This window comes from Heterocephalus glaber, unplaced genomic scaffold, assembly GCF_053883595.1.
Source record: "Heterocephalus glaber isolate CG9 unplaced genomic scaffold, H.glaber_assembly_v1.0 deba00000331, whole genome shotgun sequence".
NCBI classification, from domain to species: Eukaryota; Metazoa; Chordata; class Mammalia; order Rodentia; family Bathyergidae; genus Heterocephalus; species Heterocephalus glaber.
In genome coordinates, this window is record NW_028258142.1 from 21,524,771 (window position 1) to 21,552,146 (window position 27,376).

The window sequence follows — 27,376 nt, forward strand, 5'->3', positions numbered from 1 at the left end:
ACTGGCACTGCTCTTGATCAGAAACTCCTGGTTTCATCTCACTCCTGGTTAACTGTAATAGTCTTATATTAGGTATTCTTACTTCTAATCTTGGTCAGTAGTGGTTATTTTCAACATATCTGCCTAGAAGGATACCTTGACTCAAGAAATTAGACCATGTCACTCCTCTACTGAAAATCTTGGAATGACTTTCCACAGCTCTTTCCCTTACTTACTCCAAGGAACAGCAAGGTGGTCTATGTAACCACACAAAACATGCCAAGCAGTTCCAGTCTTAGAAACTTTACATTGTTTCTTCCATCTACCTGGAAGTCTGTCATCAGACAAGGTCGACAGAGGTTCCCCAAAGAGGAAATGGGGATTTCAATTCACCCTACCTATGGGGTAAGTTTTGGGTTTGCTGACTCTTATCACAAAGAATCTCACCACTTGTCAGAGGTACAGAAAAGTTTATTAGGCAAAAAGCACACAGTCAGAGGGGAGTTCAGGCACTCACAGAATGAGACCTATGGTCTAGGAGGGTAGAAATCTGTAGAATTTGTGAATTCATAGAGAGCTTGGGCTCAATTTACAGGTACAAGGCAATGAAAGGCCCATTTTACAGGTGAAAGGTATGTGCCTAAACTTTTGATTTTGTGGGGTTTTTTTTTAATACTTAGGATTTAGGAGGAGTAAATTGTAACCTTGAGTAACTTTATGTTCTGAAGCTGCAGCTTTCATAAAAGTATACTTTTAAAATCATGATTTTCCTTGCCTCCTTTATTTCTATCTTTATTTCTTCTATTGTTACCTCATATCTATGCATACTCCAGATATTGCCTTTGGCTGCTTCTCTTAACTCTTTCAAGTATTCCTTCAGATATCTTTCATTGAACTCTGTCTTGGGAATCTTTTTAAAAGAAACTGCACTCTCAGTTTCTCACGCCAGAAAAACTATTCGGTATTTACACATGTGTGTCCTGTTTATTTCACTTAAGAGTATGTCCTCAATACACATCCATTTAGCTATAAATGCCTCTAATTTCTCATTTTTTGTGACTGAGTAGTACTCCATTTTATTTTAAAAACCCTACATTTTCTTTATCCAGTCTCCAGTTGATGGGCATTTGGGCTGTTTCCGAGTTTTAGCTATTACAAACTGTGCTGCTATGAACATGGGCACACATATATCACTGTGGTATGATTCTTTTAATTCTTTGGGGAAGACCCCCAGCAGTGGAATAGCGGGGTCAAATGGGACTTGCAGTCCTAGTTCTTTGAGGCATCTCCATACTGATTTCCACAGTGCTTGCACCAGTCTACACTCCCACCAGCAGTGGAGCAGGGTTCCTCTTTCCCCACAACCCCGCCAGCATTTGTTATTGCTTGATTTCATGATAGCAGCCATTCTTTCTGGAGTGAGGTGGAATCTCAGCCTTGTTTTCATTTGCATCTCTCGAATGACCAGTGATGTTGAACATTTTTTCATGTATTTATTTGCTATTTCCATTTCTTTGTCTGAGAAATGTCTGTTCATTTCAGATGCCCATTTTTGGATTGGGTCTTTAAATTTGGAAGGTCTGATCTTTTTAAGTTCTTTATAGATTCGAGATAATAGACCTTTGTCTGAGGAAGAGCAGGTGAAGATTTTTTCCCACATTGTGGGTTGTCTCTTCACACTGCTGGTGGTTTCTCTTGCTGTGCAGAAGCTTTTTAATAAGAAGAGATCCCACTTGTTGATTGTTTGTGCTAGTTCATGGGCAACTGAGATTTTGTTCATAAAATCTTTTCCTACACCAATGTCTTCAAGGGTTCTACCTAACCTCTGTTCCAACTGGTTCAGAGTTTCTATTTTAGTATTTAGATTTTTAATCCATTTTGATTTTAGTTTAGTGCATGGTGAGAGATACAGGTCTAGTTTTAATCTTTGGCAAGTTGAAGCCCAATTTTTCCAGCACCATTTATTAAAGAGGCTATGTTTCCTCCAGTGAGGGTGTTTGGCTCCTTTATCAAAGATGAGATGGCTGAGTGTGTCTGGCGTTGTTTCTGCATCTTCTAATCGGTTCCACTGGTCCTCAAGTCTGTTTCTTTGCCAGTACCATGCTGTTTTTATCACAGTAGCTTTGTAGTGTAGTTGCAGGTTGGGGATTGTGATACCCCCTGCCATGTCTCTGTTACCTAGAATTGTTTTTGCTATTCTGGGTCTCTTCTTGTTCCAAATGAATTTTTGGATTGTTTTCTCAAGGTCCATGAAGTATGCTGCTGGGATCTCAATTGGAATTACATGAAATCTATATAGCAGTTTTGGAAGTATGGCCATTTTCACTATATTAATCCTTCCTACCCAGGAGCAGGGGATGTCTTTCCACTTTCTGATATCATCTTCAATCTCTCTTTTCAGAGTGCCATAGTTTTCAGAGAAGAGGTCTTTGATTTCTTTCGTTAGGTTGATTCCTAGGTATTTCAGTTTTTTGCATGCTATTGTGAAAGGAATTATTTGCCCTATTTCTCTCTCAGTGAGTCTGTCATTTGTGTAGAGGAAAGCTATTGATTTTTGTGTGTTGACTTTGTAACCAGCTACTTGACTGAATTTGGTTATTAAGTCTAGAAGACTTTTGGTGGAGTTCTTGGGGTCTTCTATATAGACTATCATGTCATCTGCAAATAATGACAATTTGACTTCTTCATTTCCTATCTTTATTCCTTTGATTTCTTTCTCTTGTCTAATTGCTGTGGCTAATGTTTCCAGAACTATATTGAACAAGAGTGGTGATAGTGTACATCCTTGTCTTGTTCCTGATTTTAGTGTAAGGACTAAATGTATAATAGGTAATGTGAAATGGGAAGAAAAGGGGCAAAGGGGAAGGAAGTGGGAGGGCTAGGGGAAAGGATAGAAGGGAGTGGGATTAATAGGAGAAAATGGAAAAATAGGAACAAAATCTTTGTAAATAGGGAGGAATGGAGGAGTTGAAGGGAGGGCTGGGCAAGGGTGAAAAATAAGAACCAAAAGAGACTATGTAAAGGTGAAAATTTCCAATGATGAATGTCATTATATTGTATACCTAAAATGTACCAATGATTAGAATGAATAATCAATAATGCAAAATAGGAAGAAAAGGTCCAAAGGGGTAGGGGTAGTGGGAGGGGCAGGGGAAAGGAAAGAAGGGAAAGGAAAAATGATGAGAAATGGAAAAAATGGAAATGAAGTCTTTGTAAAAAGGGAAGGGTGGAGAGGGTGAAGGGAGGGCTAGGAATGGGGAAAAAAGAAGAAAAAAAACCCTGCAAGCCCACTACACCATCCCAAACCTCGTCTTCCCCTTTACCTTTCTCAATTACTTCTTTTTCCATAAAACTCTCTAAGAAATCATGTTGCTTATCAAATTAAAATATCTGTCTTTCTCCTGTGGTAGAAAAAAATAAAGATAGGTAAAAAGGAGACAAGGAACATCTTAATTTTAAAATTGGATGTGAAAACTCTAATTTCAGAACACAATTAACGTTACCCAGTTTATTCACATATGAACTAACTATCTTCACTCTCTAGGTTTCTTTGTACTCCCTGGGCATGTTTATGCTGTGAACTCAGACGAGGAAGGATTTGTCACAGGGACCTGGAAGATGGACTGACAGATGCCCAATAAGTAAGCCGAACAAAGCTTGACCTTCATTTTGTATTCTTTATTATCTTAGAACTTTGGTTACTAGTATGTTAATCATTTAGGAAAGGTTGAAAAAACAAGGTTCCTAAATTTACCACATCTACCTCATTTCCCTTCAAGACTGAGGACACCAAAATTAAAGTAACTAGTTTTCAGGATTTATTTTTAGGATTCACAGGGTCATCTGATTACCAGTTTCTAGTATTTCTAGTTCCAGAAAGCCCCTCCCGACCCCTGCTCTGGAACAACACCTAGAATTCTCCAAACTTGCTGCCTCCTAGGGTTCCCGGAAAAGTAAAGCCTGACAGACCACCCCATGGTGAGATCACTCTTCCAAGAAGCAGCAGTCATCTGTGGAAACCTAATTCCCCCTCAAGCCAAAATGGTTCCTCCAGAACTATAGAAACCAGAGTGGAGATAATGATCATGCAGACTCTGACCCCCTCCCCCGTAGCTAATCCTTAAAAGTTGACCTTGGGCTTTGGTGAGTGAGCCAATCTGAACCCCTTCATCAGAGTGTACCCCCTCCAGTTAATGTAGCCGGGGCATTTTCCTACTTGCCCTTACTATCTAACTCTGCCTAATGCTTTACACTTTCTATGCTTTTAGACTGATGTGCCCCCACTATTCTTTTTCAGTAAAGGAAATCAGCAAACCTACTACCTACTCCTTGGTGGGCCAGAGTGGGGTGGGGTTCGAGGAGGGGTTGGTTGAGGTTCCTGTCTCCTCTTTGGGGAACCTCTTTGGAGCTCATCAGTGACACTATCATTATTCGTAAAATTCTATGAGGGCAGAGAAGTTAATTTTATTCACTGATGGATTCCAAACACCTGAAAGTGTTCTATAATAAGAGATGAGTAAAAATGTAATAAGTGAATGAAAAAAGAGGAAAAAATAAAAGGAAAAAAAGATGCTTTGTGAGTAGAAGAATTTAAGGATTTATGAACAAAGAGTAAGCTATGAATAATGATCACAGATGTAACAGAAAACTAGAAAAGCTGATGATAAGACTGAGACCAAGGAAGAACTGAGTTTTAATGAATGAGTTGTCAATCATTTCACTAAAAACAATCTGAGAGATGTTCAGCAATTTTACCAACTAGAAATTTAATGTATTTTAATTGAGAACAGAATTGCAAAGATGATTGAGATTTTGTTGAAAAGTAGAAAGCACAAAAGGAAGAGCCATTTCCTCATAAAACACTGGAGCTGAGACCAGATTGTTTGGGTCTCATGTCGGTGATAGAAAAATGAAATAAAAAATGGATTGTAGAAACAGAGTACAGATTTTCCTATTAACAAGCTGTACTAAATAGAATGAGGCATAGAATAATAAGAATAATTTCCTCAGAATGAGTTTGCTTTAAGGAAGATCATACAGAGAATCAAAGAACTAATACAGACTAAAAAGTTAAAAGTGTTGAATATTTACTTAAAACTCTCCATAGTACAGTAAATCATTTTTCCATAATTTTCCATAATTAGTTGCCTTTTATTGAGTTCATTTTTCCTAATTATGCCAAGAAGTAGCTCTGTGAAGAGCTCTTCTTAGGAACTGTACCTTTGAAAATACTAGTAGATGAATGTGAAATACCAGCACTTTCTTTATCCCAGAAAGTAGAGGTGTAGCTCAGCACTCACCTGAAGACAGTGACATTAGTGAGGTCTAGGCATATTTTCCCTTTTCTATTCAAAGCAAGAGGCCCCTTCTGAGTAATCTATCTATCGTTCATGGATAGAAGGAATCTAACTTCTAAATCAGCAGGGGCTACCCACTCACAGACTGTCTGCTTCCATTCTTTACTTCTCTTTTATTAAAATTCTTTTCTGGGGTGGGAGCAGTGGGGTCAATGACCTACATATAAGCCTTTATAACCACTGATTAAGTTTATCGTCTCTTCCTTTATTAGTGTATATATACATCACCTTGACTGAAATCATAGGGCATGTTTATTTTTGCTTGATTTATTGACTTGAACATTTTGGTAATTAGACCTGTATTTTTATTTTTAAAATGTGTTATAAGCTTTTGAAAACTGATACTCACTTTTATGTGATTATTTGATACAAAAAGATGATCAGATTCAGGTAGACTAGAGTTTAAGAAAATGTTAAATAGACTTCCATCAGGAGAAATCCTGGTGCCTAACAGGTGGCAGAGCCTAGAGGTAGAGAGAAACCTGTTCTTGGATGGCATTACTGGACCAGGGAGCTAACCAGGCCTGGACCAGAAAACCAAGGGCCTCAACTTCTTTATTTGTTAAAATATATGTTTTTTAACATATATATATATATATATCGCTCATGGGAGTTGTTATCAAAATTAAAAGAGTCAGTATACATAAAGTGCTTAGGATAATATCTGATATATAATATACAAAGAAGGCAAGAAAAGAGGGATAGAAAGTTAGAGAAAGGAGACATGGAAAAAGAAGGCAGTATGGAGGGTAGAAAAGAAAACAGAAACATAGAAAGAGGAAAAAAAAGCAGGCAGGGGCTCCTTTGAAAGGAAATCCATAGAGTATTTTAAATAAGAATGTTATAAGAGATAATGAATGAGAAGGAAGTGAGATAAAGAGATGCTGGAAACTGAAAAATAAAAAATTGAGTATCACACAAACTGATCTAAACACTACACAAGCAGATATATTGGAAATATGTTCTGAGGATGACTATGCAGATTTCCTCTTAATGAGATTCCAAACAGAACAAGAACAGAATTTGCATTTTATATAAATTTTGGAATTTTTAAGAGTTTTAGCACACCATAATTTCCTTGACAACCACGTCATGATTTTCTGACATTTCTTGGAAAACATGGTAACCTATTATACAATTCTGAAGAAATGTGGACAACAAGGGTGAGAGGTAGAGCAAATCATTGAGCATCTCAAGTAGCAAGTTGCTTTTTTAAGGAGAAAATAGCTTTTCAGATAAGTTTGAGAGAAAAGAAGAAACTGCAAATTGAAAATGCTAAACAAAGTAAATCAAAAAGCTGAAACAGGAACTAATTGAGGTAAAAATTAAAATTGGAGTAAAGCAAAGGTCTTTTTCCTCTGGTTTTCCACTGCAAGCTAACACTATGATTTCTGAAAATGTGTTACTGTCTGCATTAATAACAACTATACTTTCTGGTACCAAAGAATAGATAAAAGGAGATGAAAGAGAAGTAAAGAAAGTGAAAGAGAAAAATTGGACAAAAAGAGAAATTTTAACCATCATTAATAGGAAGTGCTGGCTCTAAGTCAGTATGTGTTTCCTGTCTGGATTCTCAAAATGGTTATATCATTACTGTGAGAAGACACCCTGATGCAGACTTTTTTATAGAGAAAAGTAGTTAGTGGAAAAATCACCTGAAGAACAGTTTCCAGTAGCCTAGTGAATCACATTCCTCTTGAATAGATGCAAAATTAGATGGTGATCTAATTTCCAGTAGGAAACCACCAAAGAGGGAAGTGCCAGCTCCTCTTTTAGTGATGTGGACTAGTTCACCAGAGGAAGTTTCTACTTTGACTCCTCCTAAATGGAGGAGACAAATACTTTTAATCCTTCCCCTGGAAAGGCTAAAAAGCAACTACATCCTAAGAAGATTTGGGAGCAGATGCACCCTGATCTATATACTAATGCTTAGTATGTAACAACATATGAAGGAGCTTCCTGTAGAGTAAAGCAGAATGAAATGTGCCAGCTCAAGCCACAACCAATGGTGAATCAAATGAAAAAATAGGAACCAAGATACATCATGTAAAGGTACAGGATTCCAACGATGAATGTAACTGTATTGTATACCTAAAATGTATCAATAAACTTAATGAGAAAAAAATATTTATGTTCCTGAAATACACTGAAAAACTTTGAAAAACAATTGAAAGGAAGTGACTTCTAAACAAAAATTCTTACTCAGATACAGAAATTAAAAGTACTCAAATTTATGTACTATAGTGTAAACCATACCCAATTTTTGAATACTTCTGGCAATAATGAATGAGATAGAAAATGTTTGGTTTTTATTCCACATTTGAAGTCATACTTTAACTATATGTTCTATTTTGATTATTAAAGTAAAATTCAAAGGACAGAATGTTACTTGTTCCTAAGCTACTTTTGTTTTTATTTCACCTATTGATAAGCTATTTATATTGAAAAAATAAATTCATGTAATGCTCCTGAACTAGAATTTCTAGTCTTTTTTCAGCTTTAAATAGTATGACAGGTTATTTATGTTCTTTTTATCAAGTTCATATTATTGGATTTATTTTTTCCCTCAAAGAGAGTAGTGGCATATTTGTAAATCTCAGCTTCAGGAATCAAACTGAAAGGAAATGAATTCGGTAAATGACTAATTTCACTTTCAGTGTACTGTGTCAATAGGATGCTCTGACATTGTGATGCACATTTACTGAGAATATATTACATTCTAGGGTCTAGTGAAATTTGTTCTTATTACAAAAACAAAATATTGTCAGGGTTAACAATAAAATTCTTTTAAGTCTGGCTACATCATGCCTTAACAGCATAGCAGGAAAAAAAATAATAGAAAAGGCCAAAGGAGGAAAGAAGTCTTAAGACATATGATATGGCCTTGGAATTAGATCTGCAATATATACTGTGTGTGGTAGCCAAACAAATAGGATCTGTGTGATGTCTTATGTTTTCTATGAAAGTTTGAATCCTAAATTTAAAGCTTCTTAAACTCTCAGATTTGTTCTTTCTTCATAAGCAACTCCAAAGTACCATATAAGATGTCAAGCACAATTTTTGTTTTCAGGTGAGCTTAAAAACGTAGCAATGAGATGAAAGTGAAGAGAAAGGAATTTCATACTCAAACATGTTTGAAGTTGATAAAACATCCATAAGCTGGACCCTACGTAATTAAAAATTAATTAGCTAACACTTTCTGTTAAGGTCTTTGAAATTCCAACTCCCACAAAGCAACACTCAGCTTAATTTTCACAATGCATGAGGTGTTTCTAAAAGTGTACAAGGCCAAATCAACCCACTGACAAAATGTCACATTTACTTTCCTTCCTTTAAATTATTTCTCCATTTTATTTTGACTTGGAGAGCTTTTTATATTATGTTGAATTTACCTTAGTAACTATATTGAGGATTTCAATAATTGTTTTCACTTCAACACTTCCATAAGTGTTTCAACTATATGCTTTTAGAAAACAACTTCCCTGCACCATAACACCAGTTAGCTAAAGGGTGGTTGTTCACTTTAGCTTTGATTACAGTGAACCAACAAAAGGTAATCAGGGATATTTTTGTGGGAGACTAGGACCTGACAACATGGCTGGAGCAGTTGGGCACCACCTACCAACTGAGACTTATTAAGCATGAGTGCTGATCTGAAGCACCAGAGCCTGACACAGGATCAAACTCAACCCTGCACCTGGTGCCAATCTTATGATGGGCAAACACACTGAACTTGGCACCTATGTCAGTCTTCTAATATGAGATCAGGTGGGACTGCCTAGATCAATTATCAAAGAAATCATAAAAGGAGAGTAGCTATTGACTTTACCACCACTGCCCTTTTGTTCTTGCAGTGGTCCATTCTGCTTGCAGGATGTACCTTCTCTTTTTCCTTCAAAGCATCCCCTTATCCTTAAACACTTCTTTTGGGCTTCTTCTCCTTTTTTTTTTCTTTTTCTTATTTCTGCCCTAAAATAAACACTAATCTTTCCCATCCATTAATTGTCCTGACCAATTCATTGATGGGGACAAATAAGAACATGGAAACAACTCTGGTCTCTACCCATCAGATAACACTTGTATCCAGAATCCTTTATAGGCTCTAGGATAACCCTCAGTGGTAAAGTAAAACTACTAATGGCACAAAAATATTACTGTATTGTTGAAGGCTGATCTTGCCAATATCCTAGAAAATGAGACAGGAGTGAAAAGGAGGCTTGAGAGTTTTTAAGGAAAACAAAAAACTAGAGTAGCCAAAGGAAGACATAAAATGAAGGGGAATGTGGCAATGTGAACATCAAATTCAGAGAACAAAAAACAGAGAAGTTTTCAACCTTATGAAAAAAAGGAAAGAAGAGACCCAAATCCATGCAATTAGGAACAAAAAGGGTGAAATTAAAACTGACCCAGCTGAAATACAGGGGATCATCAATACCTACTTCCAGAAGCTATATGCCAATAAGATGGAAAACAGAAGAAATGGACAGATTTCTAGATATGTATATTACCAAAGTTGAACAAAGAAGACCTAAAAATTCTAAACTACCCAATATCAATCAATGAAATTGAAAATGTAATTAAAAACTTACCAACTAAAAAAAGTCTGGGTCCTGATGGCTTCACTGCTGAATTCTACAAGACATTTAGAGGGGAACTATTGTCACTACTGTTTAAACTCTTCAGTGAAATTGAAAGGGAAACAATACTCCCCAATTCATTCCTGGAAGCAAGCATCACCTTGATCCCAATAGCAGAGAAAGACCCAACCAAAAAAGAGAACTATAGGCCAATCTCACTAATAAACATAGATGCAAAAATCCTTAATAAGATACTGGCAAATAGAATGCAGAAGATCATCAAGAAGATCATAGAGCCTGACCAAGTGGGATTCACCCCAAGGTTGCAGAGATGGTTCAACATACACAAATCAATAAATGTAATATACTATAATAACAGATCCAAGGATAAAAATCATATAATCGTCTAAATAGATGCAGAAAAAGTGTTCAACAAAATCTAACACCCATTCATGATAAAAACCCTACAATAAAATGGAATAGATGGTCTCTATCTCAACTTGATAAAAGCCATCTATGAAAACACAACAACCAACATCATACTAAATGGTCAAAAACTGAAATCCTTCATGCTAAAATCAGGAACATGACAAGGATGTCCACTATTACCACTCCTATTCAATATAGTTCTGGATACATTAGCCACAGCAATTAGGAGAAAGAAATAAAAGGAATAAAGATAGGAAACGATGAAGTTAAATTGTCATTATTTGCAGATGACATGATACTGTATATAGAAGACCCCAAGAACTCCACCAAAAGTATTGTAGACTTAATAACCAAGTACTGTATCCAGTAGAATAGCTGGATACAAGGTCAACACACAAAAATCAATAGCCTTCCTGTACACAAACAACAGACTCACTGAGAGAGGAACTGGAGAAAAAACTCCTTCCACAATAGTATCCAAAAAAATGAAATACCTAGGAATCAATCTAATGAAAGAAATCAAAGACCTCTACTCTGAAAACTATAGCACTCTGAAAAAATTTACCAGCTGTTCCTCAGACAAAGGACTACTATCTAGAATATATAAAGAATTTTTAAAAATCAGACCTCCCAAATTTAAAGAATCAATCCAAAAATAGGCATCTGAAATGAACAGACATTTCTCAAAGAAGTAAAAACAGCAAATAAATGTATAAAAATATGTTCAACATTACTTATCATTACAGAGATGCAGATGAAAACAACACTGAGATTCCACCTCACTCCAGAAAAAATAGACGCTATCAAGAAATCAACCAATAACAAATGCTGGCAGGGTTGTGGGGAGAAAGGAACCCTTCTCTACTGTTGGTAGGAGTGTAGACTGGTGCAACCACTGTGGAAATCAGTATGGAGATACCTCAAAAAATTAAGATTAGAGGTCCATTTGACCCAGCTATTCCCCTGCTTGGAATCTTCTCAAAAGAATTAAAAGAATCATACCACAGCAATATATGTCCACCCATATTCATAGAGGCACAGTTTATCATAGCTAAAACTTGCAAACAGTCCAATTACTCATCAACTGGAGACGGGGTAAAGAACATGTGGGGTTTTTTTATAAAATGGAGTACTACTCAACCATAAAAACATTAGAAACTAGAGACATTTGTAGCTAAATGGATGCACATTGAGGCGATTCTTTTAAGTGAAATAAATAGGACACACATGTAAATACTTAATAGTTTCTCTGGTATGAGAAACTGAAAGTGTAGATTAGGATCAAAATGTATAATAGATAATGTGAAATAGGAAGAAAAGGTCCAAAGGGGAAGGAGAAGCGGGAGGTGCAGGGAAAAGGAAAGAAGGGAAAGGAATAAATATGAGAAAAGGAAAAAATGGAAACAAAGCTTTTGTAAACAGGGAGGGGTCAAGGGGTTGAAAGGGAGGCAGGGAAATAGGGAAAAAATAAGATCCAAGATATATCATGTAAAGTTACAAATTCTCAATGATGAATGTCATCATATTGTATGCCTAAAATGTACCAATAAAAATAGGAACTTGTTAAAAAAAAAAAAAAACAGAAAAGTTTTGCTGAAATGCATAGTCCAAGTGAGGAAGAGTAAAATGTTGAAGAGTAAGTTCTAAACTATAGAGGGGTCTTGATGTCCAGATATTCCTGATTTTCTATTGCAAGTTGTGTGTGTGTATGTTTGTATCTATGTGTGTCTGTGAATGTGTGTGCAGTACTGGGGTTTGAACTCAGGGCCTTCCCACTCACCTATATCTTCAACTCCTTTTTAATTTTTTTTTTATTTTGAGACAAGAGCTCCCTAAGTCACTATGTTAGTTGCCCAGGCTGGAGTCGAACTTGTGATCCTCCAGCCTTAATCTCAGAGGCCTGGCATTTCAGGTACACATCACCACCTCTAGCTGCAGTATTTTCTTAATGTTCTCCAAACATACATATTAGTAACAAGAATAATATTGTGTCTTTTAACGCTGTTGAGTACCTCTATGACTCTAAAATAGTGTCAAACGCTTTTAATGATTTAGTTAATGTGATCTTTGTAACATTCTTGAGATAAATACTATTTTCTTGTAAAATTTTATAGAGGTTGAACATTTTACAGAGCAAGGTTGAAAAACTGTCCCAAATTCACATAACTAGAAAAAGATTGATAAAGCCCATCACTATGACAGACAGCTAAAATATCATAACAAATATGATTCTAGAAATCTAGAATTATTTCCATTTCTAATTTATACTATATGTATTTGTGGCATGATTTTAAAAAACAAGCAATTGGTGGTAGGATTGGTGCTATTATCTTCAGAAACCCAGCATGAAATATTCCCACTCCAACACTTCTACCTTCCAGGAAAGAGACATAGTTAAGACAGGCAATTGCATCTTTTTCAAGAATCTCAAGGTATCTCTTTTTCTAGGCATTACAAACATATTTATTAATTCTCCCTTCCTGGTTCACAGTGCAGCATTTGCCATAAACAACCCACCATCCCAATTGTGTGATGCTTAGATTAAAACTGCATATGTAGCATTAAAGACTTTGTTACAGTAACATGAAATTCTGCACAAGCATATTTGGGTACACAGCTTGGAAAAATAATGTCTAGTAATAATAATACAGAATACTTTTTTTAGTTTAGCTGAAAATAAAAGTGATGCCTGAAATGACTCATTGAGTATAGAACATACTGTCAACAGGAGAAAAGGAGATGATGATTCGGTTTGGTGTAAGTAGATGATGTAGCAATGTTTTGGCATCTATTGGTTATGCTTTAAATACCCATGGTATGTGGGTTTAAATGGTTTTTATAGTGTTCTGGCTGTCTTTTATTGAGCTGTGCATTTAGTGTGATATTCTTGCTCTGCCCCCATAATGCTCTTTCCGAATTGCTAACAGGTGCAGAAAGCTACTGCCTCCAGTGCTTTTGTTGTTCTTTCTATACAAATTTAACATCTAAAGATTTTTTTTAAATCTATACCATTTTGTAATACTTAGAAAACCAATATCAACCATGTATATGATTAGGTTTATGTTCCAAATATATTCACAAAGCAAGCTAGGCACATTGTCACAGTGAAATTGGAATAGGAGATAAATTCTTTTTTTTTTTCAATCCTTTCCCTGTGCACTAAACTTAAATCTAGATCCCTGCGCAGATGCTAAATTGTACCTAACAATAATGCTGCTTTAACCATACTCAACTAGTTTCAGTTTGGTCATTCCACATCTTCTCAATAAAGAAGCCTTCATTACTAGAGTTCTGGCTTATTCCCTGTCCCTTTTATGTTCTACTCACCCCAGACCTCTAGTATTTAGAGTGGGTGCCATCCAGCCATCCACTGGTCAATGTTACTACCATCCACAAGCCAAGGACTGGTGTCTCAGAAGAAATAACCAAACCTTGATTTTGGATGTCTACACTTGAGGTGTGAGAAAACAAATGTATTGATTAAGTTTCACAGCATGAAATACTTGTTTGGCAGCTCTAGCAAATTAATATACAGGTCAATGTGAGACTCACCACACTTTCTGAACAGGGTAAAGGGTTTTGGACTCCCTCTGAAGGTATATAAAATTTCCCATCTCACGTTTAGGAAAAGGCCACAAAAGTAGTTTGAAGATACGAGAAAGAATGACCTCAAGTGACAGAGGAGGGCTTTGACCAATCTCCAGACTTGATGTTCTTCCAAAATTCAGTGAATGTGTTTTCTATTAAATTTATTTCACTACCATGTTTTATTTTACGAGTTCCATAGGTAAGAGAACCCTGGATGAGTCACATATTTCCCGTGAGTGTGGATGGACAGGTCTTTTAAACTCTTGGAGTGAAAGTGCCAATCACTTTGTGACACTCCCTTTCTTAAATCCTGTATAAGAATCCATTATACTCAGAATACCATGCAAGCCTCTGGGTGCCATGTCTGACCCTCCATGACGTGGCCCTGCTCCCACTGAACCTTGTTTCCCGGGGCCTCTGAGCCTCATCCTCACCCTCTAGTGTGCTGTTTCCCCTCACAACAAGCAACTCTCTCCTGGCCTTTTCCCTGTTAAGAAAATGGCCTTACCCAGACACCCACAAGTTTCATTCCCTCACTATTGTGTGACTCGAAGTATAACATTTTGTAAAATATTTTTCTATCGAGTCATTTATTCCCTACAGTTGCTTTGTTTTCTCTGCCACTTCTCACACCCTGACATATCCTATTTAGTACTGAATGTGCATTACCTCTCTTCTCCGCAAGGGGCAAGTTCAGGGTAAGCTGAGCGGGAGTTCTGTCCACTGCCGCAAACCCATGACTCCAGGAGCACCTGGCACAGGCATTTGGCTCACATGAATGATAAACAGGAATGATAAACAGGAAAATTACCCACTGAAAGAGTAATGTTTCATGTTATTTGTGTATAGAAGCATTTATGCAAAGTCTTTTATTTAAAAATTCATGTTTTTAGCTATTATTTTGCAGAGTAGGTAAAATTCACGGTGCAGACATGATATAAATTATATACTAACACTCACTACTACAAGGAAAAGGCAAAGCCAGTGAGTTTTTCTGGCCCACATCCAGGCCACTTTAATTATCACTTTAATCCTAAAGTGATAGTGAGCTTAAAGGAAAACAAATGTCACCTAGGGAAAGTTTGGAATCAAAATAAGTGAAGTACTCTCCAAACCTAACATTTCTAACATTTGAACTGGAAAACTAGAGAGAATAAACACTTTTCAAAAAAAAATATTTTTTTGCCAGTAGAGGCGAATAGAGTATGTTGCTTAAAAAATAACAAATTTTCAGAACAAATTTTCAGAAAAGTACGACTTACCCACAAAAGTGCCCATTAAAAGACAAAAATAGGGCCAGGGATTTAGCTCAGTGGTTTCCCCACCTGCTGCGCAAGCACAAGGACCCAAGTTCGATCCCCAGTATCCCCCCCCCAAAAAAAGACAAATAAATGATTTTGAAGGGCTACCCATATCACTGCTTTCCCTTATATGTAAGAATTATTGATATGGCTTCAATTATCAGTTTAAAAGGAGCCAATGAGAATATTAAATGCCAAACATGTACCCTTCTGAGATGCTATATTAAGGCAATAAAATCAGCATCAGGATCATTCTGAAGCCTCATAACATGAATAGTATACTTTTATACCAGGATATATAGCTGATAAATTTACATTCCATTTAGATTACCAAGGCTCTTCCTTCTTTCCTTTGACAAATTTTCTTCAATTTTACACCATTAGGTTTTCAGCTCCTAACCCTTTGAACTATTTCAAGGATTTTATCTTTTGTGTCTTCCTTTCTTTTTTCCTCAAAAATGTTAAAATAAGTGAGATTATACATATTACCTGATAAATAGGAAAACTGCTTTCCTATTTTCTAACTGAAGTAAGACAGTTCACAAATTCTTTATCATTGCTATGAAGTAAAAGAAATGAATTTGCAGCTTAAACACCAGGAGAAATGTTAGCTAACATGGGCAAATGATTTGAGGAGATTTTTTGACTATATAATTTTAACTTATTTGCTATTATAATAAATATTGATATGTAAATTTCCTTTTGGATGAATTTACATAAGGCAATTCTGAAGCTAGATGCTTATATAGGATTAAAATCACATTACAAGGACAAAAATCATATGGTCATCTCAACAGATGCAGAAAAAGCCTTTAACAAAATTCAACATCCAATCACAATAAAAATCTTGAAGAAAATAGAGACAGACCTTATCTCAATCTGATAAAAGCTATTTGTGACAAATCTACTGCCAATATCCTATTAATTGGGGAAAATCTGAAAGAACAAGACAAGGATAACCATTATCACCACACTTGTTCCACATGGTCCTCAAAACAGTAGCCTGAGCAATCAAGGAAGAGAAAGAAATAAAAAGGATATGCATAGGAAAGGAAGAAGTCAAATTATCATTATTTTCAGATGACAGGATTTTTTACATAGAAAACCAAAATTATCCACCAAAAGACTCCTAGAATTAATAACCAAATTCAGCAATGTAGCAGAGAAATCAACACACCAAAGTCAATAGTGTTCACTATAATGAAATCACTGAGATAAAAATTAGGAAAATAATACCATTCACAATAGCATCAAAAAATTAAATACTTAGGAATTAATCAAACTAAAGAAGTGAAAGGCCTTTACAAAGAAAACTACACTATGCTGAAAAGGGATATCAAAGAATACATCAGAAAGTGGAAAGATAGCCCTTATCCCTCAACTGGCAGAACTAACATTGTGAAAATGGCCATACCACCAAATCTAACATAGAGGTTTAATGTGATCTCAATTAAAATAACAACAGTATTCCTTGCAGACCTAGAGAAAACAATCTTAAAATTCATGTGGAACCAGAAGAGACCTAGAATAGCAAAAGCAATCCTGGACACCAAGATCAAAGCAGGATGTATCACAATCCCAGACTTCAAGTTATATTGCAAAGCTACAGTTATAAAAATAGGATGGCACTGGCACAAAAACAAACATGTGAATGTAACAGAGCAGAGGATGGAGAAAGGATCCAATGTGGATTCAGCAATCTAATCTTTGACAAATGGTCCAAAAACATGCTGGAGGAAAGTCAGCCTATTTAGTAAATGGTGCTGGAGAAACTGTCTATCCACATGCAGAACATTGAATCTAGACCCCTGTCTCTCACCATGTCCTAGCTAAAATCAAAATTGATCAAAAGTCCAAATGTTAAAATAGAAACATTTAATCTGCTGGAAAATAAAATAGGTAAAACTCTTAATTACCTATGCATAGGCAAAGACTTTCTAAACAGAACATTACTGCACAAGAAATAACATCAAGGATCAACAAATGGAAGTATATCAAATTAAAAAGCTTCTGCACAGTAAACTAGAAACAGCCAACAGAGTGAAGAGACAACCTCCAGAATGAGAAAAAAATTTGCCAGAGGACTATTATCTAAAACATATAAAAAATTCAAAAGAATCAGGTCTGCCAAAATAAAAACCCAATCAAAATATGTGCAATTGAAGCCTGATATGGTGGCATGTGCCTATAATCCCAGCACTTGAGAGGCTGAAACTCGGAGGTGATTGAAAGGATTACCACAAATTCAAGGCCAGCCTGGACTACATAGCAAAACACTGTCTCAATCAAATAATCAATCAAACAACTGAAATGAATAGTACAAATGCCCAATAAACACATGAAAAAATGTTCAACATCTCTGGCTACTAGAGAAATGCCAATTAAAACACAGAGATTCATTTTACTCCAGTATGGAGATTCCACAAAAAACTAAAAACATAAATTCTATTCAGCATAAGTGCTTGTCTCTAGTAATAAGAATGTTTTCTTTCTGGTACAGTTAAGCACAGTTTTGATTGGAAATTCTATGACCTGCTTTCAAGTAGAAAGCAGTAAAACAGAGATTCTTTTTTTATCTGCTGTTTCCCAAGTACCTTCAGCTTAAAATAATCAATATGCCAAAGCAGTGTATTTTGAGGTGACACATTCTGAAATCTTTTAATAATTTGCCATACTTGTTTATGATGCCATGATTTGCCTGTTCTGAAAAACCTGGAGTTGTATGTAGTTAACCATCTCCTATTCCTAATTAATCACTTGCAATGACTGTTAAGTCTTCATTTAAAAAAATGCCATTTGATATTTTTTCCTTTATCAACATTATTTGCCATATTTGCTAGTTTCATTCATACTCAGCACAGGGTAGAGACATCAGCTAGGTTACTCTTGGAGATTTAATGTGTAATCTGAGCACTGAGAATGTGTTCAAGGTAGACTTTCTGATCAGAAATGCAGGGAAAGTTGAGAAGAGAGCAGGTTGACCAGAAACGTAGTTTTGCCACATAGAGTAAAATAATTGTTTCATTTCCAATTCAGCATAAAACCTCATGAAAGAATGTCTTATTAGTAAACATACAAGGGCTGGAAAAAATAAGCCTCAAAATTCTATGAATAATCAAAAAGTGCTTGCCTAGAAAAATTTTGTCTTTAATATTACTCAACCAAGAGTTTATAGCTCAACATAGTTTTGAATTTACTTGAAGTTTACCTGAATTATTTTACTGATTTTAGATATAACAAACTTCAGATTTTTAATAAGTAAAAGATAATACATGATGATGAAAATTAGTGATTGAACAGCAAACATGAATTTTCTAGATAAGCTCTTTCTCTCTCCACACTGCTGGAATTTTTAGTGAACTTTAGTAAATTTTGGTCATTTATTTCAGATGATATAGATGAGATTGTTTCTCTTTCTTTGAGTATCAATTAAAGAGCTGAATAAGAACAAATCAGATTCAAGATACTGCTCTTATCTAAAATTGAACAATAAAAAAGGAGAACTATCTCAAATAGCTAGAAAATCTTACACGCACCCAGCAAAAATAATTACTTTCTTTGCTTGAATTTTTCAAATGGAAATAAAGACATATAATTGGATTAGGAATCACAATTAGGCCTTTTTTTCTATATTTGTAAAGGACTCTACTATTATATTTTTTAAAAAATCCTTGTATTCACTTGGGAGGAAAAGAGATTTGCTCCACTGAATCTATCACCTCCCACAGTGAAAGCACAATGATCTCAGCACAGTGGTCACTTCCCTACTATGCATATCTTTTTCTCTTTCTCTCACTCTCTCACCTTTTATTTCTCTCTCAATCTTTTCTTCTATTAACATAGCCTTCTTACTCTTTTTGCCCTCTTCAACATCCCTTTCAATGCGGCTAAGCCTAAGAACAACCAGTAACCTATTCCCACTGGGGACCGAAAAGATTTTCATTCTTTGAAAAAACTGACTTAAAGAAGTCTCTCGAGGTCAGTTTGAAAACAACAGAGTACAAGAAGCATTGAGGAGAAGAGCACCTCTTCAAGCCTTAGAGTAAAGCTCAGAGCAAAAGAGCTCCTACTGGAACTTTCTTTTCCTATAACTTCTCACTGCTTGTCTCTGCCCACCATTAAGGTCTCAGCTCAGATATCATCCTGAGAGAGACCATCCTGAATGCTAAAGATGAGGGTTCTCAAATAAGAGACACCACCCAGGAATGCCAATGGAAGTATTTCTAAGGCAGCATTAATTTAACTGATTTCCAAATCAGCATGTTTAAAATGGAGAGACAGGTAGACAGGCCTTGGAGACTAGGCTATGGTCCCTGGCCCCAGGGTGCTAGGCACCTGAGCTCATGAATGGTCACAAAGTCCTACCTGCAAACAAGATGATGTGGACCGTTGGTGAAGCAGAAGGCCCTCCCACCTGGAAGCAGGTGTTAATATAAAACATCATATTTATAGAATGAAGGAAAAAAAACATGAACTTCTCAATTGATACAGGAAGAGCATTTGACAAAATCCAACAACTCTTCTCATAAGATCACTCAACAAACAGAAATAGAAGTTTCTCAGCTGGATAAAGGGCATCTGTAATAGCTAACAGTCCATTTAACAGTGAAAAACTAAAACCTTTTGCCCTAAAATCAGAAATAAGACAAGGATGCTGGGTCTCATCACTTAGCATTCTACTAGGAAGTTCTATTTAAGGCAATTACAGAAATAAAAAGTAAAGAAATGGCAACAAAATTGGAAAGGAAGAAGGCTATCTCTATTCTCAGACAACATGATCTTGTTGTTGAAAATACACTGAATAACTTAAAAATTCATTAATAAGCATATAGTTTTGAACTATAAGATCAACATGCAAAAATCAGTTATATTCTTATACATTTAGAGAAGTCTAAAATTAAATTAAGAAAAGAATGTCTAGTTAAAGTGCATTTAAAATAATAAAATGCTTAAGAATAAACTTAACAAAAATGTACATGACTTGTACACAGAAAGGAATATGGTCACTTCCTCAATTGTGCAGAGATTTTTAAAAGGACAAACGTAAATATATGTAATTTCAAAGGTGAGTAAAAAGTCAAGATCTTTGTATAATGGCTTATTATTTCCAATTTCTGAGTTAAGGCCACAAGTTTTAAGTATGGTACTGAAAAAATAGAAGGATGGGGAGAAAAGATGTTTGTAACACTTGGCTTAGAAAGAGTGAAAACTTACCTTACAGAAAACAGAATGTTGGGTCATCCAGAAGTGCTGAGAGCCTAAATGATGATGTCATACCAGAAACTTGTAATTAAAAGTGTGTCCCATTTATGATATTTTTTTCCTCACTATGCTTTGTATATGAGTACAGGCATAAAGAAGTCATATGAGTGAGTTCACCCAGGATTTCGGTTTGAAACCAAATTTAACCATCTAGCCATCAGGTGAGGAAAATAAGCTGAAGTTATTTTCAAAGAAAAAGTTGTAGTTACGGATCAACATATTGAGCAGTACAGTGTAAAGCTAAGTGAATCTATAGTAAAAGAAAGGTCTGAAACCAGTGAAGTGTAGGGCAAAGTAGAGTTAACTGTTGTAGACTGAGTGTCTGAGCATGTGACCTTGAAGGGTAGACATCTGAGATTGAGCAGGAAAAAAAGTCTAAATTTTTGGAAACTTTTTATATATTAAAAACCCAACATTGTGACCATGAGAATAATGGGTAATATAACATGGAAGGAAATTTCTAGAGCTGAGGTTCAGAATATTGAAGAACAAAACATAGAATGGGCATCATGATGGTTGCTGACAGTAAATGGGTTGGAGGAGACAAGGAAGTAGCAGCTGAAGTCTTCAGAGAATGAGTCACAGGATGACAACTGTGAAAGGTGAACATGGGGACAAATGTGGAGAGCATAACCTCTAGATGTGTGAGCAAGAAATTCTGAAACAGAACTAAGTAACAATGGTATGGAAATGATACTGAAGGACCAGCAGAGACTCGAAGGAGTGTGAAAGATACCATCCCATCTTCCGGCCCCAAAGAATATAATGTGTAAGGGGAAAAAATCATTCACTTGTATCTGAGGGGGAAGCAATGACCTCAGAAAGCAGTCAAATTTAGTTAAAGGGGAAAGTTAAGAGATTTAAGATGCAGGAGAATTACCTGTTCACATACCAGGAATTCCAGAGCCACAGTACAAGGGTATAAATAGAGGACAAGGTTCCATGAGAACAGATATCCATGTGGGTTGGCCAAATAATAAATGACTAGAGATCTTGTACTTTGGCTAATGACTAAGGTACACAAAAGGACCCATTGTGTAATATCACTGTTCAACATCATATTCAAGCCACAAACATACAGCTCATCTTAAAATTCTCCTCTCCCTTATTTAATCATCCCTCTTGTCACCAAGTATTATGGCAGTGGTGAGGCGGAATCAGCTCTTTTTTTCTACCTCTATTGGCCTTCTTTTGTTTGCACACTCTACATTTATTTGTCCCTTGTGTTTGAAGCAATAGCTTCCTAATTTAAGGGAATTAAATTCCTACCATAAGCCTCAAAACTATACTTTTAAGCATATCTTTTATTTCTGACAGGCTGATCACTCTAAAAAGTAAATCTTATTAGATCTTTCTCTTGTTAAAAAGTATTGAAAAAACACCCTTCATCATAAGGGACACTGTGAACTGCTTCTCAAGGTAGACCCAGTCCCTCATCATCTAGCCAAAGCCACAGTTTTCATTCCTCTCTCAAAAATAAAAGCACTTCCTTTATAGCATATTGAACTTTTTATAATCATTTTTAAGGTCTCTTTTCTCATTGGGCCTATTTTCTTTTTTGGCCACACCACTCCCTTCTTTTTTTAATCCTATTTATCTGCACACATCCACAAATACAGTGTGATTCTACTCTATTAGTTGTCTAAAGTAGTCAAACTCAGAAAGTAGAATGGCATCTTCCAAGGGCCATGGAAGAGATGGAGAATTGAGAGGTGTTCGATATGTATAAAGTTTTAGTTGGACAAAATAAAAAAAGTTTAGAGATCTGTACAACACATTCTGCTTATAATTAATGTACTACAAAAGTACAATAATGTATTGTTCACTTAAAATTTCTTTAAAAGATAAATCCCATGTTATTTATTTTAACTACCACTAAGAAAAAAATCATTATATCCGAGAGGTATTTGAGGAGATAGAAACAACCAAAGTAAAAGACAATAAAATCTAGATTATACAAAACAAGATCCCAGGGAGAAAGTATATTTTAGTCATCCAAAAGACTTATGATTGAAGCATCACAGTAAACAGTAATTCAGCAGTTGCATTGTCACATAAACTACATCACTTATGTGAAAATCTAATCCCAGTGAAAAAATTATGTGAGAAGCTGGAACAAATATATCCTTGTTAACTTGCACTTAATGAAGCCACTATCATTTAATGGCCTTGTGAAAATTTCATGAAGGTTTCACTGTGTAGTCTTACATGCCATTGCTCACAAAGTAGATGGGGTAAGGAAAGAGATGGATCAAAACAAGCTCTGTCATTTTTGATGGGACAATGTTTTAGAGATCATGATGTACTCAGAAATTTTGGCAATCTTTCTCTAAACAAAATAAAGCTCACAACCAAGGTCATACTATAAATTTGAAATCACTGCTTTTTTACCCTACTTTTAGTGTAGCAGAAAAAATATGACAATAATGAGGATAGGATACTTGTTAGCCTTGATCTCTCCATATATTGCCTATGGATATCGAAACTCCTCTGTCAGTAACAATATTTTCTTGACTCCCTATACGGCTCTATAGAGAACCTTGGAACATAGAGTATGTAAAGTAATTGTGGAATAAATATATGATAGTCACTTATTGACTACTTAACCATATGTCAGATACTATGCTAAGGGCTTTGCATGAATATGTCATATACAACATTTTCTACCTCCAACTACATTCACACATATGAGCTTTTTATTGTCCATACTTTAGCATCATAGAAAAGTATAAAAAATGAAATAAGGTTACAGGCACAGAGAAAATAAAACCTCTCAGCTATGCATCAGGTTAGGAGAAAATGTGTCAGTGATGGCAATAAGTTAATGTTTTCATATACTTACTCTAAAACATTTTCTCATGTTGTTGTTTGTAAAGAGTATGGTCAATAATGTTAGCAATTCCCCAGAGTAAATTGCTTAGATTTGTTTAGTTCCAAGAATCAGTCAGTATTAATGATTTATCTCTTTCCAATAAATATTTGGGAAAAGGGATACATCTGAAGACCATAATGTTAAGTGAAATAAATCAGATACACAAGCTTAAATATTGCATGGTTTCTCTTATGAGAACCCAAAGTACAAATGAAAAAATAAAATAAAAGATAGATGATAGAAAATAGGGAGGTAGATCTTTCTAAAAGGGGAAAGAAATCAAACGATGGTGGGAAGATGAGAAAAGAAACTAATGTAATATTATGTGCAGGTACTAACTCCACAGAAGGAATGTAAGCATTATGTATTGCAGATATATACAAAAAAAAGAAGAGAAACAAGAGATGAATGGAAGGGGGTGGGAGGGAAGGGAAAGTAGATAAAAAAAAGAAATTAAGATATACTATCTATATGTACCAGTTCTCCACCAGAAATGTAACATATGCTATTAAAAATTTTTTTAATATCTAGAAATGAAACAGAAAAATTTACAAATATGGTTTATATCAATCCAAATATACCAATAATCACTTCAAGACACGAATTATAAGACAAACAGAATTAGTAATGATAAAAATAATACCAAGTTATATGGGTCTTTAAATATAAAGACTAAATAAAAGGGTGGCCCTTCCCATTATCCACCCCAAGAACTACGCTAAACCAATCAGTGGACTAATTTATTTATGACATACCCTTAATCCGTATTCACACATGCTAGATCCTGCCACCTCCAAAAAACTCCACTTACGAGGGCATGAAGCTTTGGGCATACATCTAGATTTAAGCCATAACAAAGTTCTTTCCAGGACACAAAAAGCTCTTTCCTCATGGGCAGTAAAAACTTCTTTTATATCATAGTCTCACTTTATCTTCTAAATACTTTTCTTTAAGCTTAATCTTTTAGTCTTTGAGTTGACAGGAACAGCAACTTACGGAAGTCTGTGAAAATACTTTTTTCTCTTGTAAAATCCAGGCTTGCAAAATCTTTGTCACACTGTAGACTTACAACTCTGCTTTTAAACTCAGGCCGAGCAATTATTTTCATGTTTAGGCAGTTCATGCTGTTCTTTTCCTAGGGCAATAAATTTGGATTTAGGACAGAAAGACTGCAAGAAAAAAAATAATAATTCTGTCTCCATGGAAGATCCTTATTTCCTGTTGGGACAATTTGTTCATAACTACTTGCCTAGTAAATATATTAAATCTACATATACTTCATTCACTCTTATTTACATATAGCTTCTCTAAGCTATTTGTGTAATAGTTTCCTGCAAGCAATTTAAGTTCATGTTTTCAGATTTTCACATACAAGTATGTGAGGTAGATTATTTGGTTGATCACATTTGTTAACAAATGCATATTTCTCCAAGCAAAAAATACTGGAATAGGGCCAGGATGTCTAACTGAAAAATAATGTAAATTCTCAGGGGATATACATTCATGGTTTGTTTACAACAGTTGTGGGCATATACATATACAGTTTTCCTATACCACACAGGAAAACAAGGAACAATGCTCAGCTAGCATTTCATTTCCTCCATCACTAACAGTAACCATGACCATAGAAAGAAGTAATAATTAAACATTTCTGATAATTCAACCACTAAAATGACTGCTGTCCATTTCCCCGTGTTAAATTTTTGTCTCTTTGTCATTAATAAGCAATTTGAGGCTATGAAAATATCCTGAATCTTTTCAAACATTTACTTTTTTCAACATTTCTAAATGATTTTCAACTCCATCATTTCTAGGCAGGTATATGGCCAGGACCTTTGTAAATCATGAATGGACCTACAGATTTATAAGTTGGAAATTTGCAGAATCACATTTTTGCTTCAGTCAGATATTCTGTCCCTATCCCAGGCTTGTTTACTTGGAGAAATACTCATTTGACAACAAATGTGATTGACCATATACCTTATCCCTTGTGTAAAGTACAAGTATATGAAAATGTGGACAGATTGTATAAGAGCCATTAATATGGTGTGTGTGTGTACGTGTGTGTGTAGTACAAAAAATTAATATTTTCTGTCATTTGTAATCAAATGTGTAGAGACACAGCTTATAGAGATAAATTTAGATAGTAGACAGCACTCATCAAGAAAATGTAATCAAAACCATAATGAAAGAGCATCTCCCACTCATTACGGTGATTCTTATCAAAAGGCAAAGAAATAACAAGTATTGCTGAATGTGCAAAAAAAGGAAACTTTCACACTGTTGGTGGGACAGTAGATTAGTACAGCTGTTGAAGAAAACAGTATGTAGTCAGGGCCTCCTTAGTAATGGTGTAATGCACATCCACCAGAGTGGCAAAGCAAATGTCAGACTTGGCCTATCATCAATGTTCTTAATTGCCTAGTAAATGACATTATATAGGGAAAAATCAAAAAGACCACTAAAAGTGAGACTATTTGAAAAAGTTTTAGGAATATTTTACCAAATTTACTTCTCTTATACTTTCTGCATTATATCTGTGTAAGAATGACAAAAAGTGAAAAAAAATGTTTAAAAGCTCTTTAAATAAAGATGTGAAATAAGTAAAACATCTAAGTGATTGAAAGAAGAATTGCAGTTTAACTCAATGGCAGTTTCCTTGTGGCACATGAAAGATGTGATTAATAATTGATGATCTTATATTCAAAGGTGTATCAGAATCTCATTTTATTTTTCAAAAATCAATCTGTTGATACATTTTAGAAAAACATCCAAAATAAAAATACAAACTAAATTGTGAAATAAATACATCTGGCTTTTGTAGTCAGTTCTTCACGTATTTCTTTTTTAATTTTGATTTTTATTACTACATATTTGCAGTGCATAAGGATTACATTCAGCATGGAGAGTTGGTCATGTACATAACTCATCTTAATCTTTTTTAAACCCTTCACGTCCTCTCCTTCTCTCCTCCCTACATCTCTTAGTCCCCTTCCCTTTTGCAAAAGATCTATCTCCCTGTTTCCCATTATCTTTTACTTTGCTCTTTAATTTATTTATATTTTTGGTTTCTCATTTAAGAGCATGCACGTGGTATTTAAGCTAGTGCCAAGTTTGTAATAGCTTAATCTTGAAAACAACTCAAATGCCCATCAAACAATGAATGGATAAAAAAGACATGCCTTTTTTATTCAATGGAGTACTAGTCAGCCATAAAGAAAGATAAACTTGAGACTTTTGTAGCTAAATGGATACAACTTGAGACTATACTCTTAAGTGAAATAAATCAGACACATATATGTAAATATCGCATTGTCTCTCTAGTGTGAAAAACTGAAAGGGTCAATAGGGACCAAAAAGTATAATAGATAATATGAAATAGGAAGAAACTTGTTCAAAAGGAAAGGGAACTGTGAAAGGGGAGGGGGGAAAGGGAAAAAATGATAAAAGAAGGAAAAAATGGAAACAGCTGTTGTAAGTAAGGGGGGGATGTGAGGTTGAAGGGAGGAAAGGGGAATGGGAGAAAAAGAGGAATCAAGCTGTATCATGTACAGGTACAGGTACAAACCCCCTTTGATGAGTGTGATCATTATGTATATTTAAATTGTACCCATAAAATTAATTAGTAAAAAAAACCTTGTGCCATATATTTCTTTAAAAAGCACATCCATTTTTATAATCAAACTAACCGAAACGTACTTTCCTAACACAGAAACTAGACATAAAAATTACTTTCAAGGCTATAAAGAAATTGGTGACATGCTCCCCAATCTTTCAATTATCGGTTTTGAAATGGATTCAAAACAGGATACATGTAGAAAGACATGAGAAAAGATGCAAGGCAAAACTAAATTGGCCAGGAGAGCTGGACAGGGATTTCCAGGAAATTTTGAGGGGAAAAGGAATACACACAATTAAAATACTGTTTGAAATAGCATTATTCCTTTAAATAAAAATAAAAATTGATCTGTGAAATGTCAATGTGCACATCAACCTTCACTTATAAATCTC

The 27,376-nt window shown here is 35.2% G+C and overlaps 1 pseudogene; it reads left to right on the plus strand.

Moving 5' to 3' along the window:
- The first annotated feature begins 255 nt into the window (after nt 1-255).
- LOC101715988 (N-acetylglucosamine-6-sulfatase pseudogene) overlaps nt 256-27,376 on the plus strand; it is a 32,212-nt pseudogene continuing 5,091 nt past the window's right edge.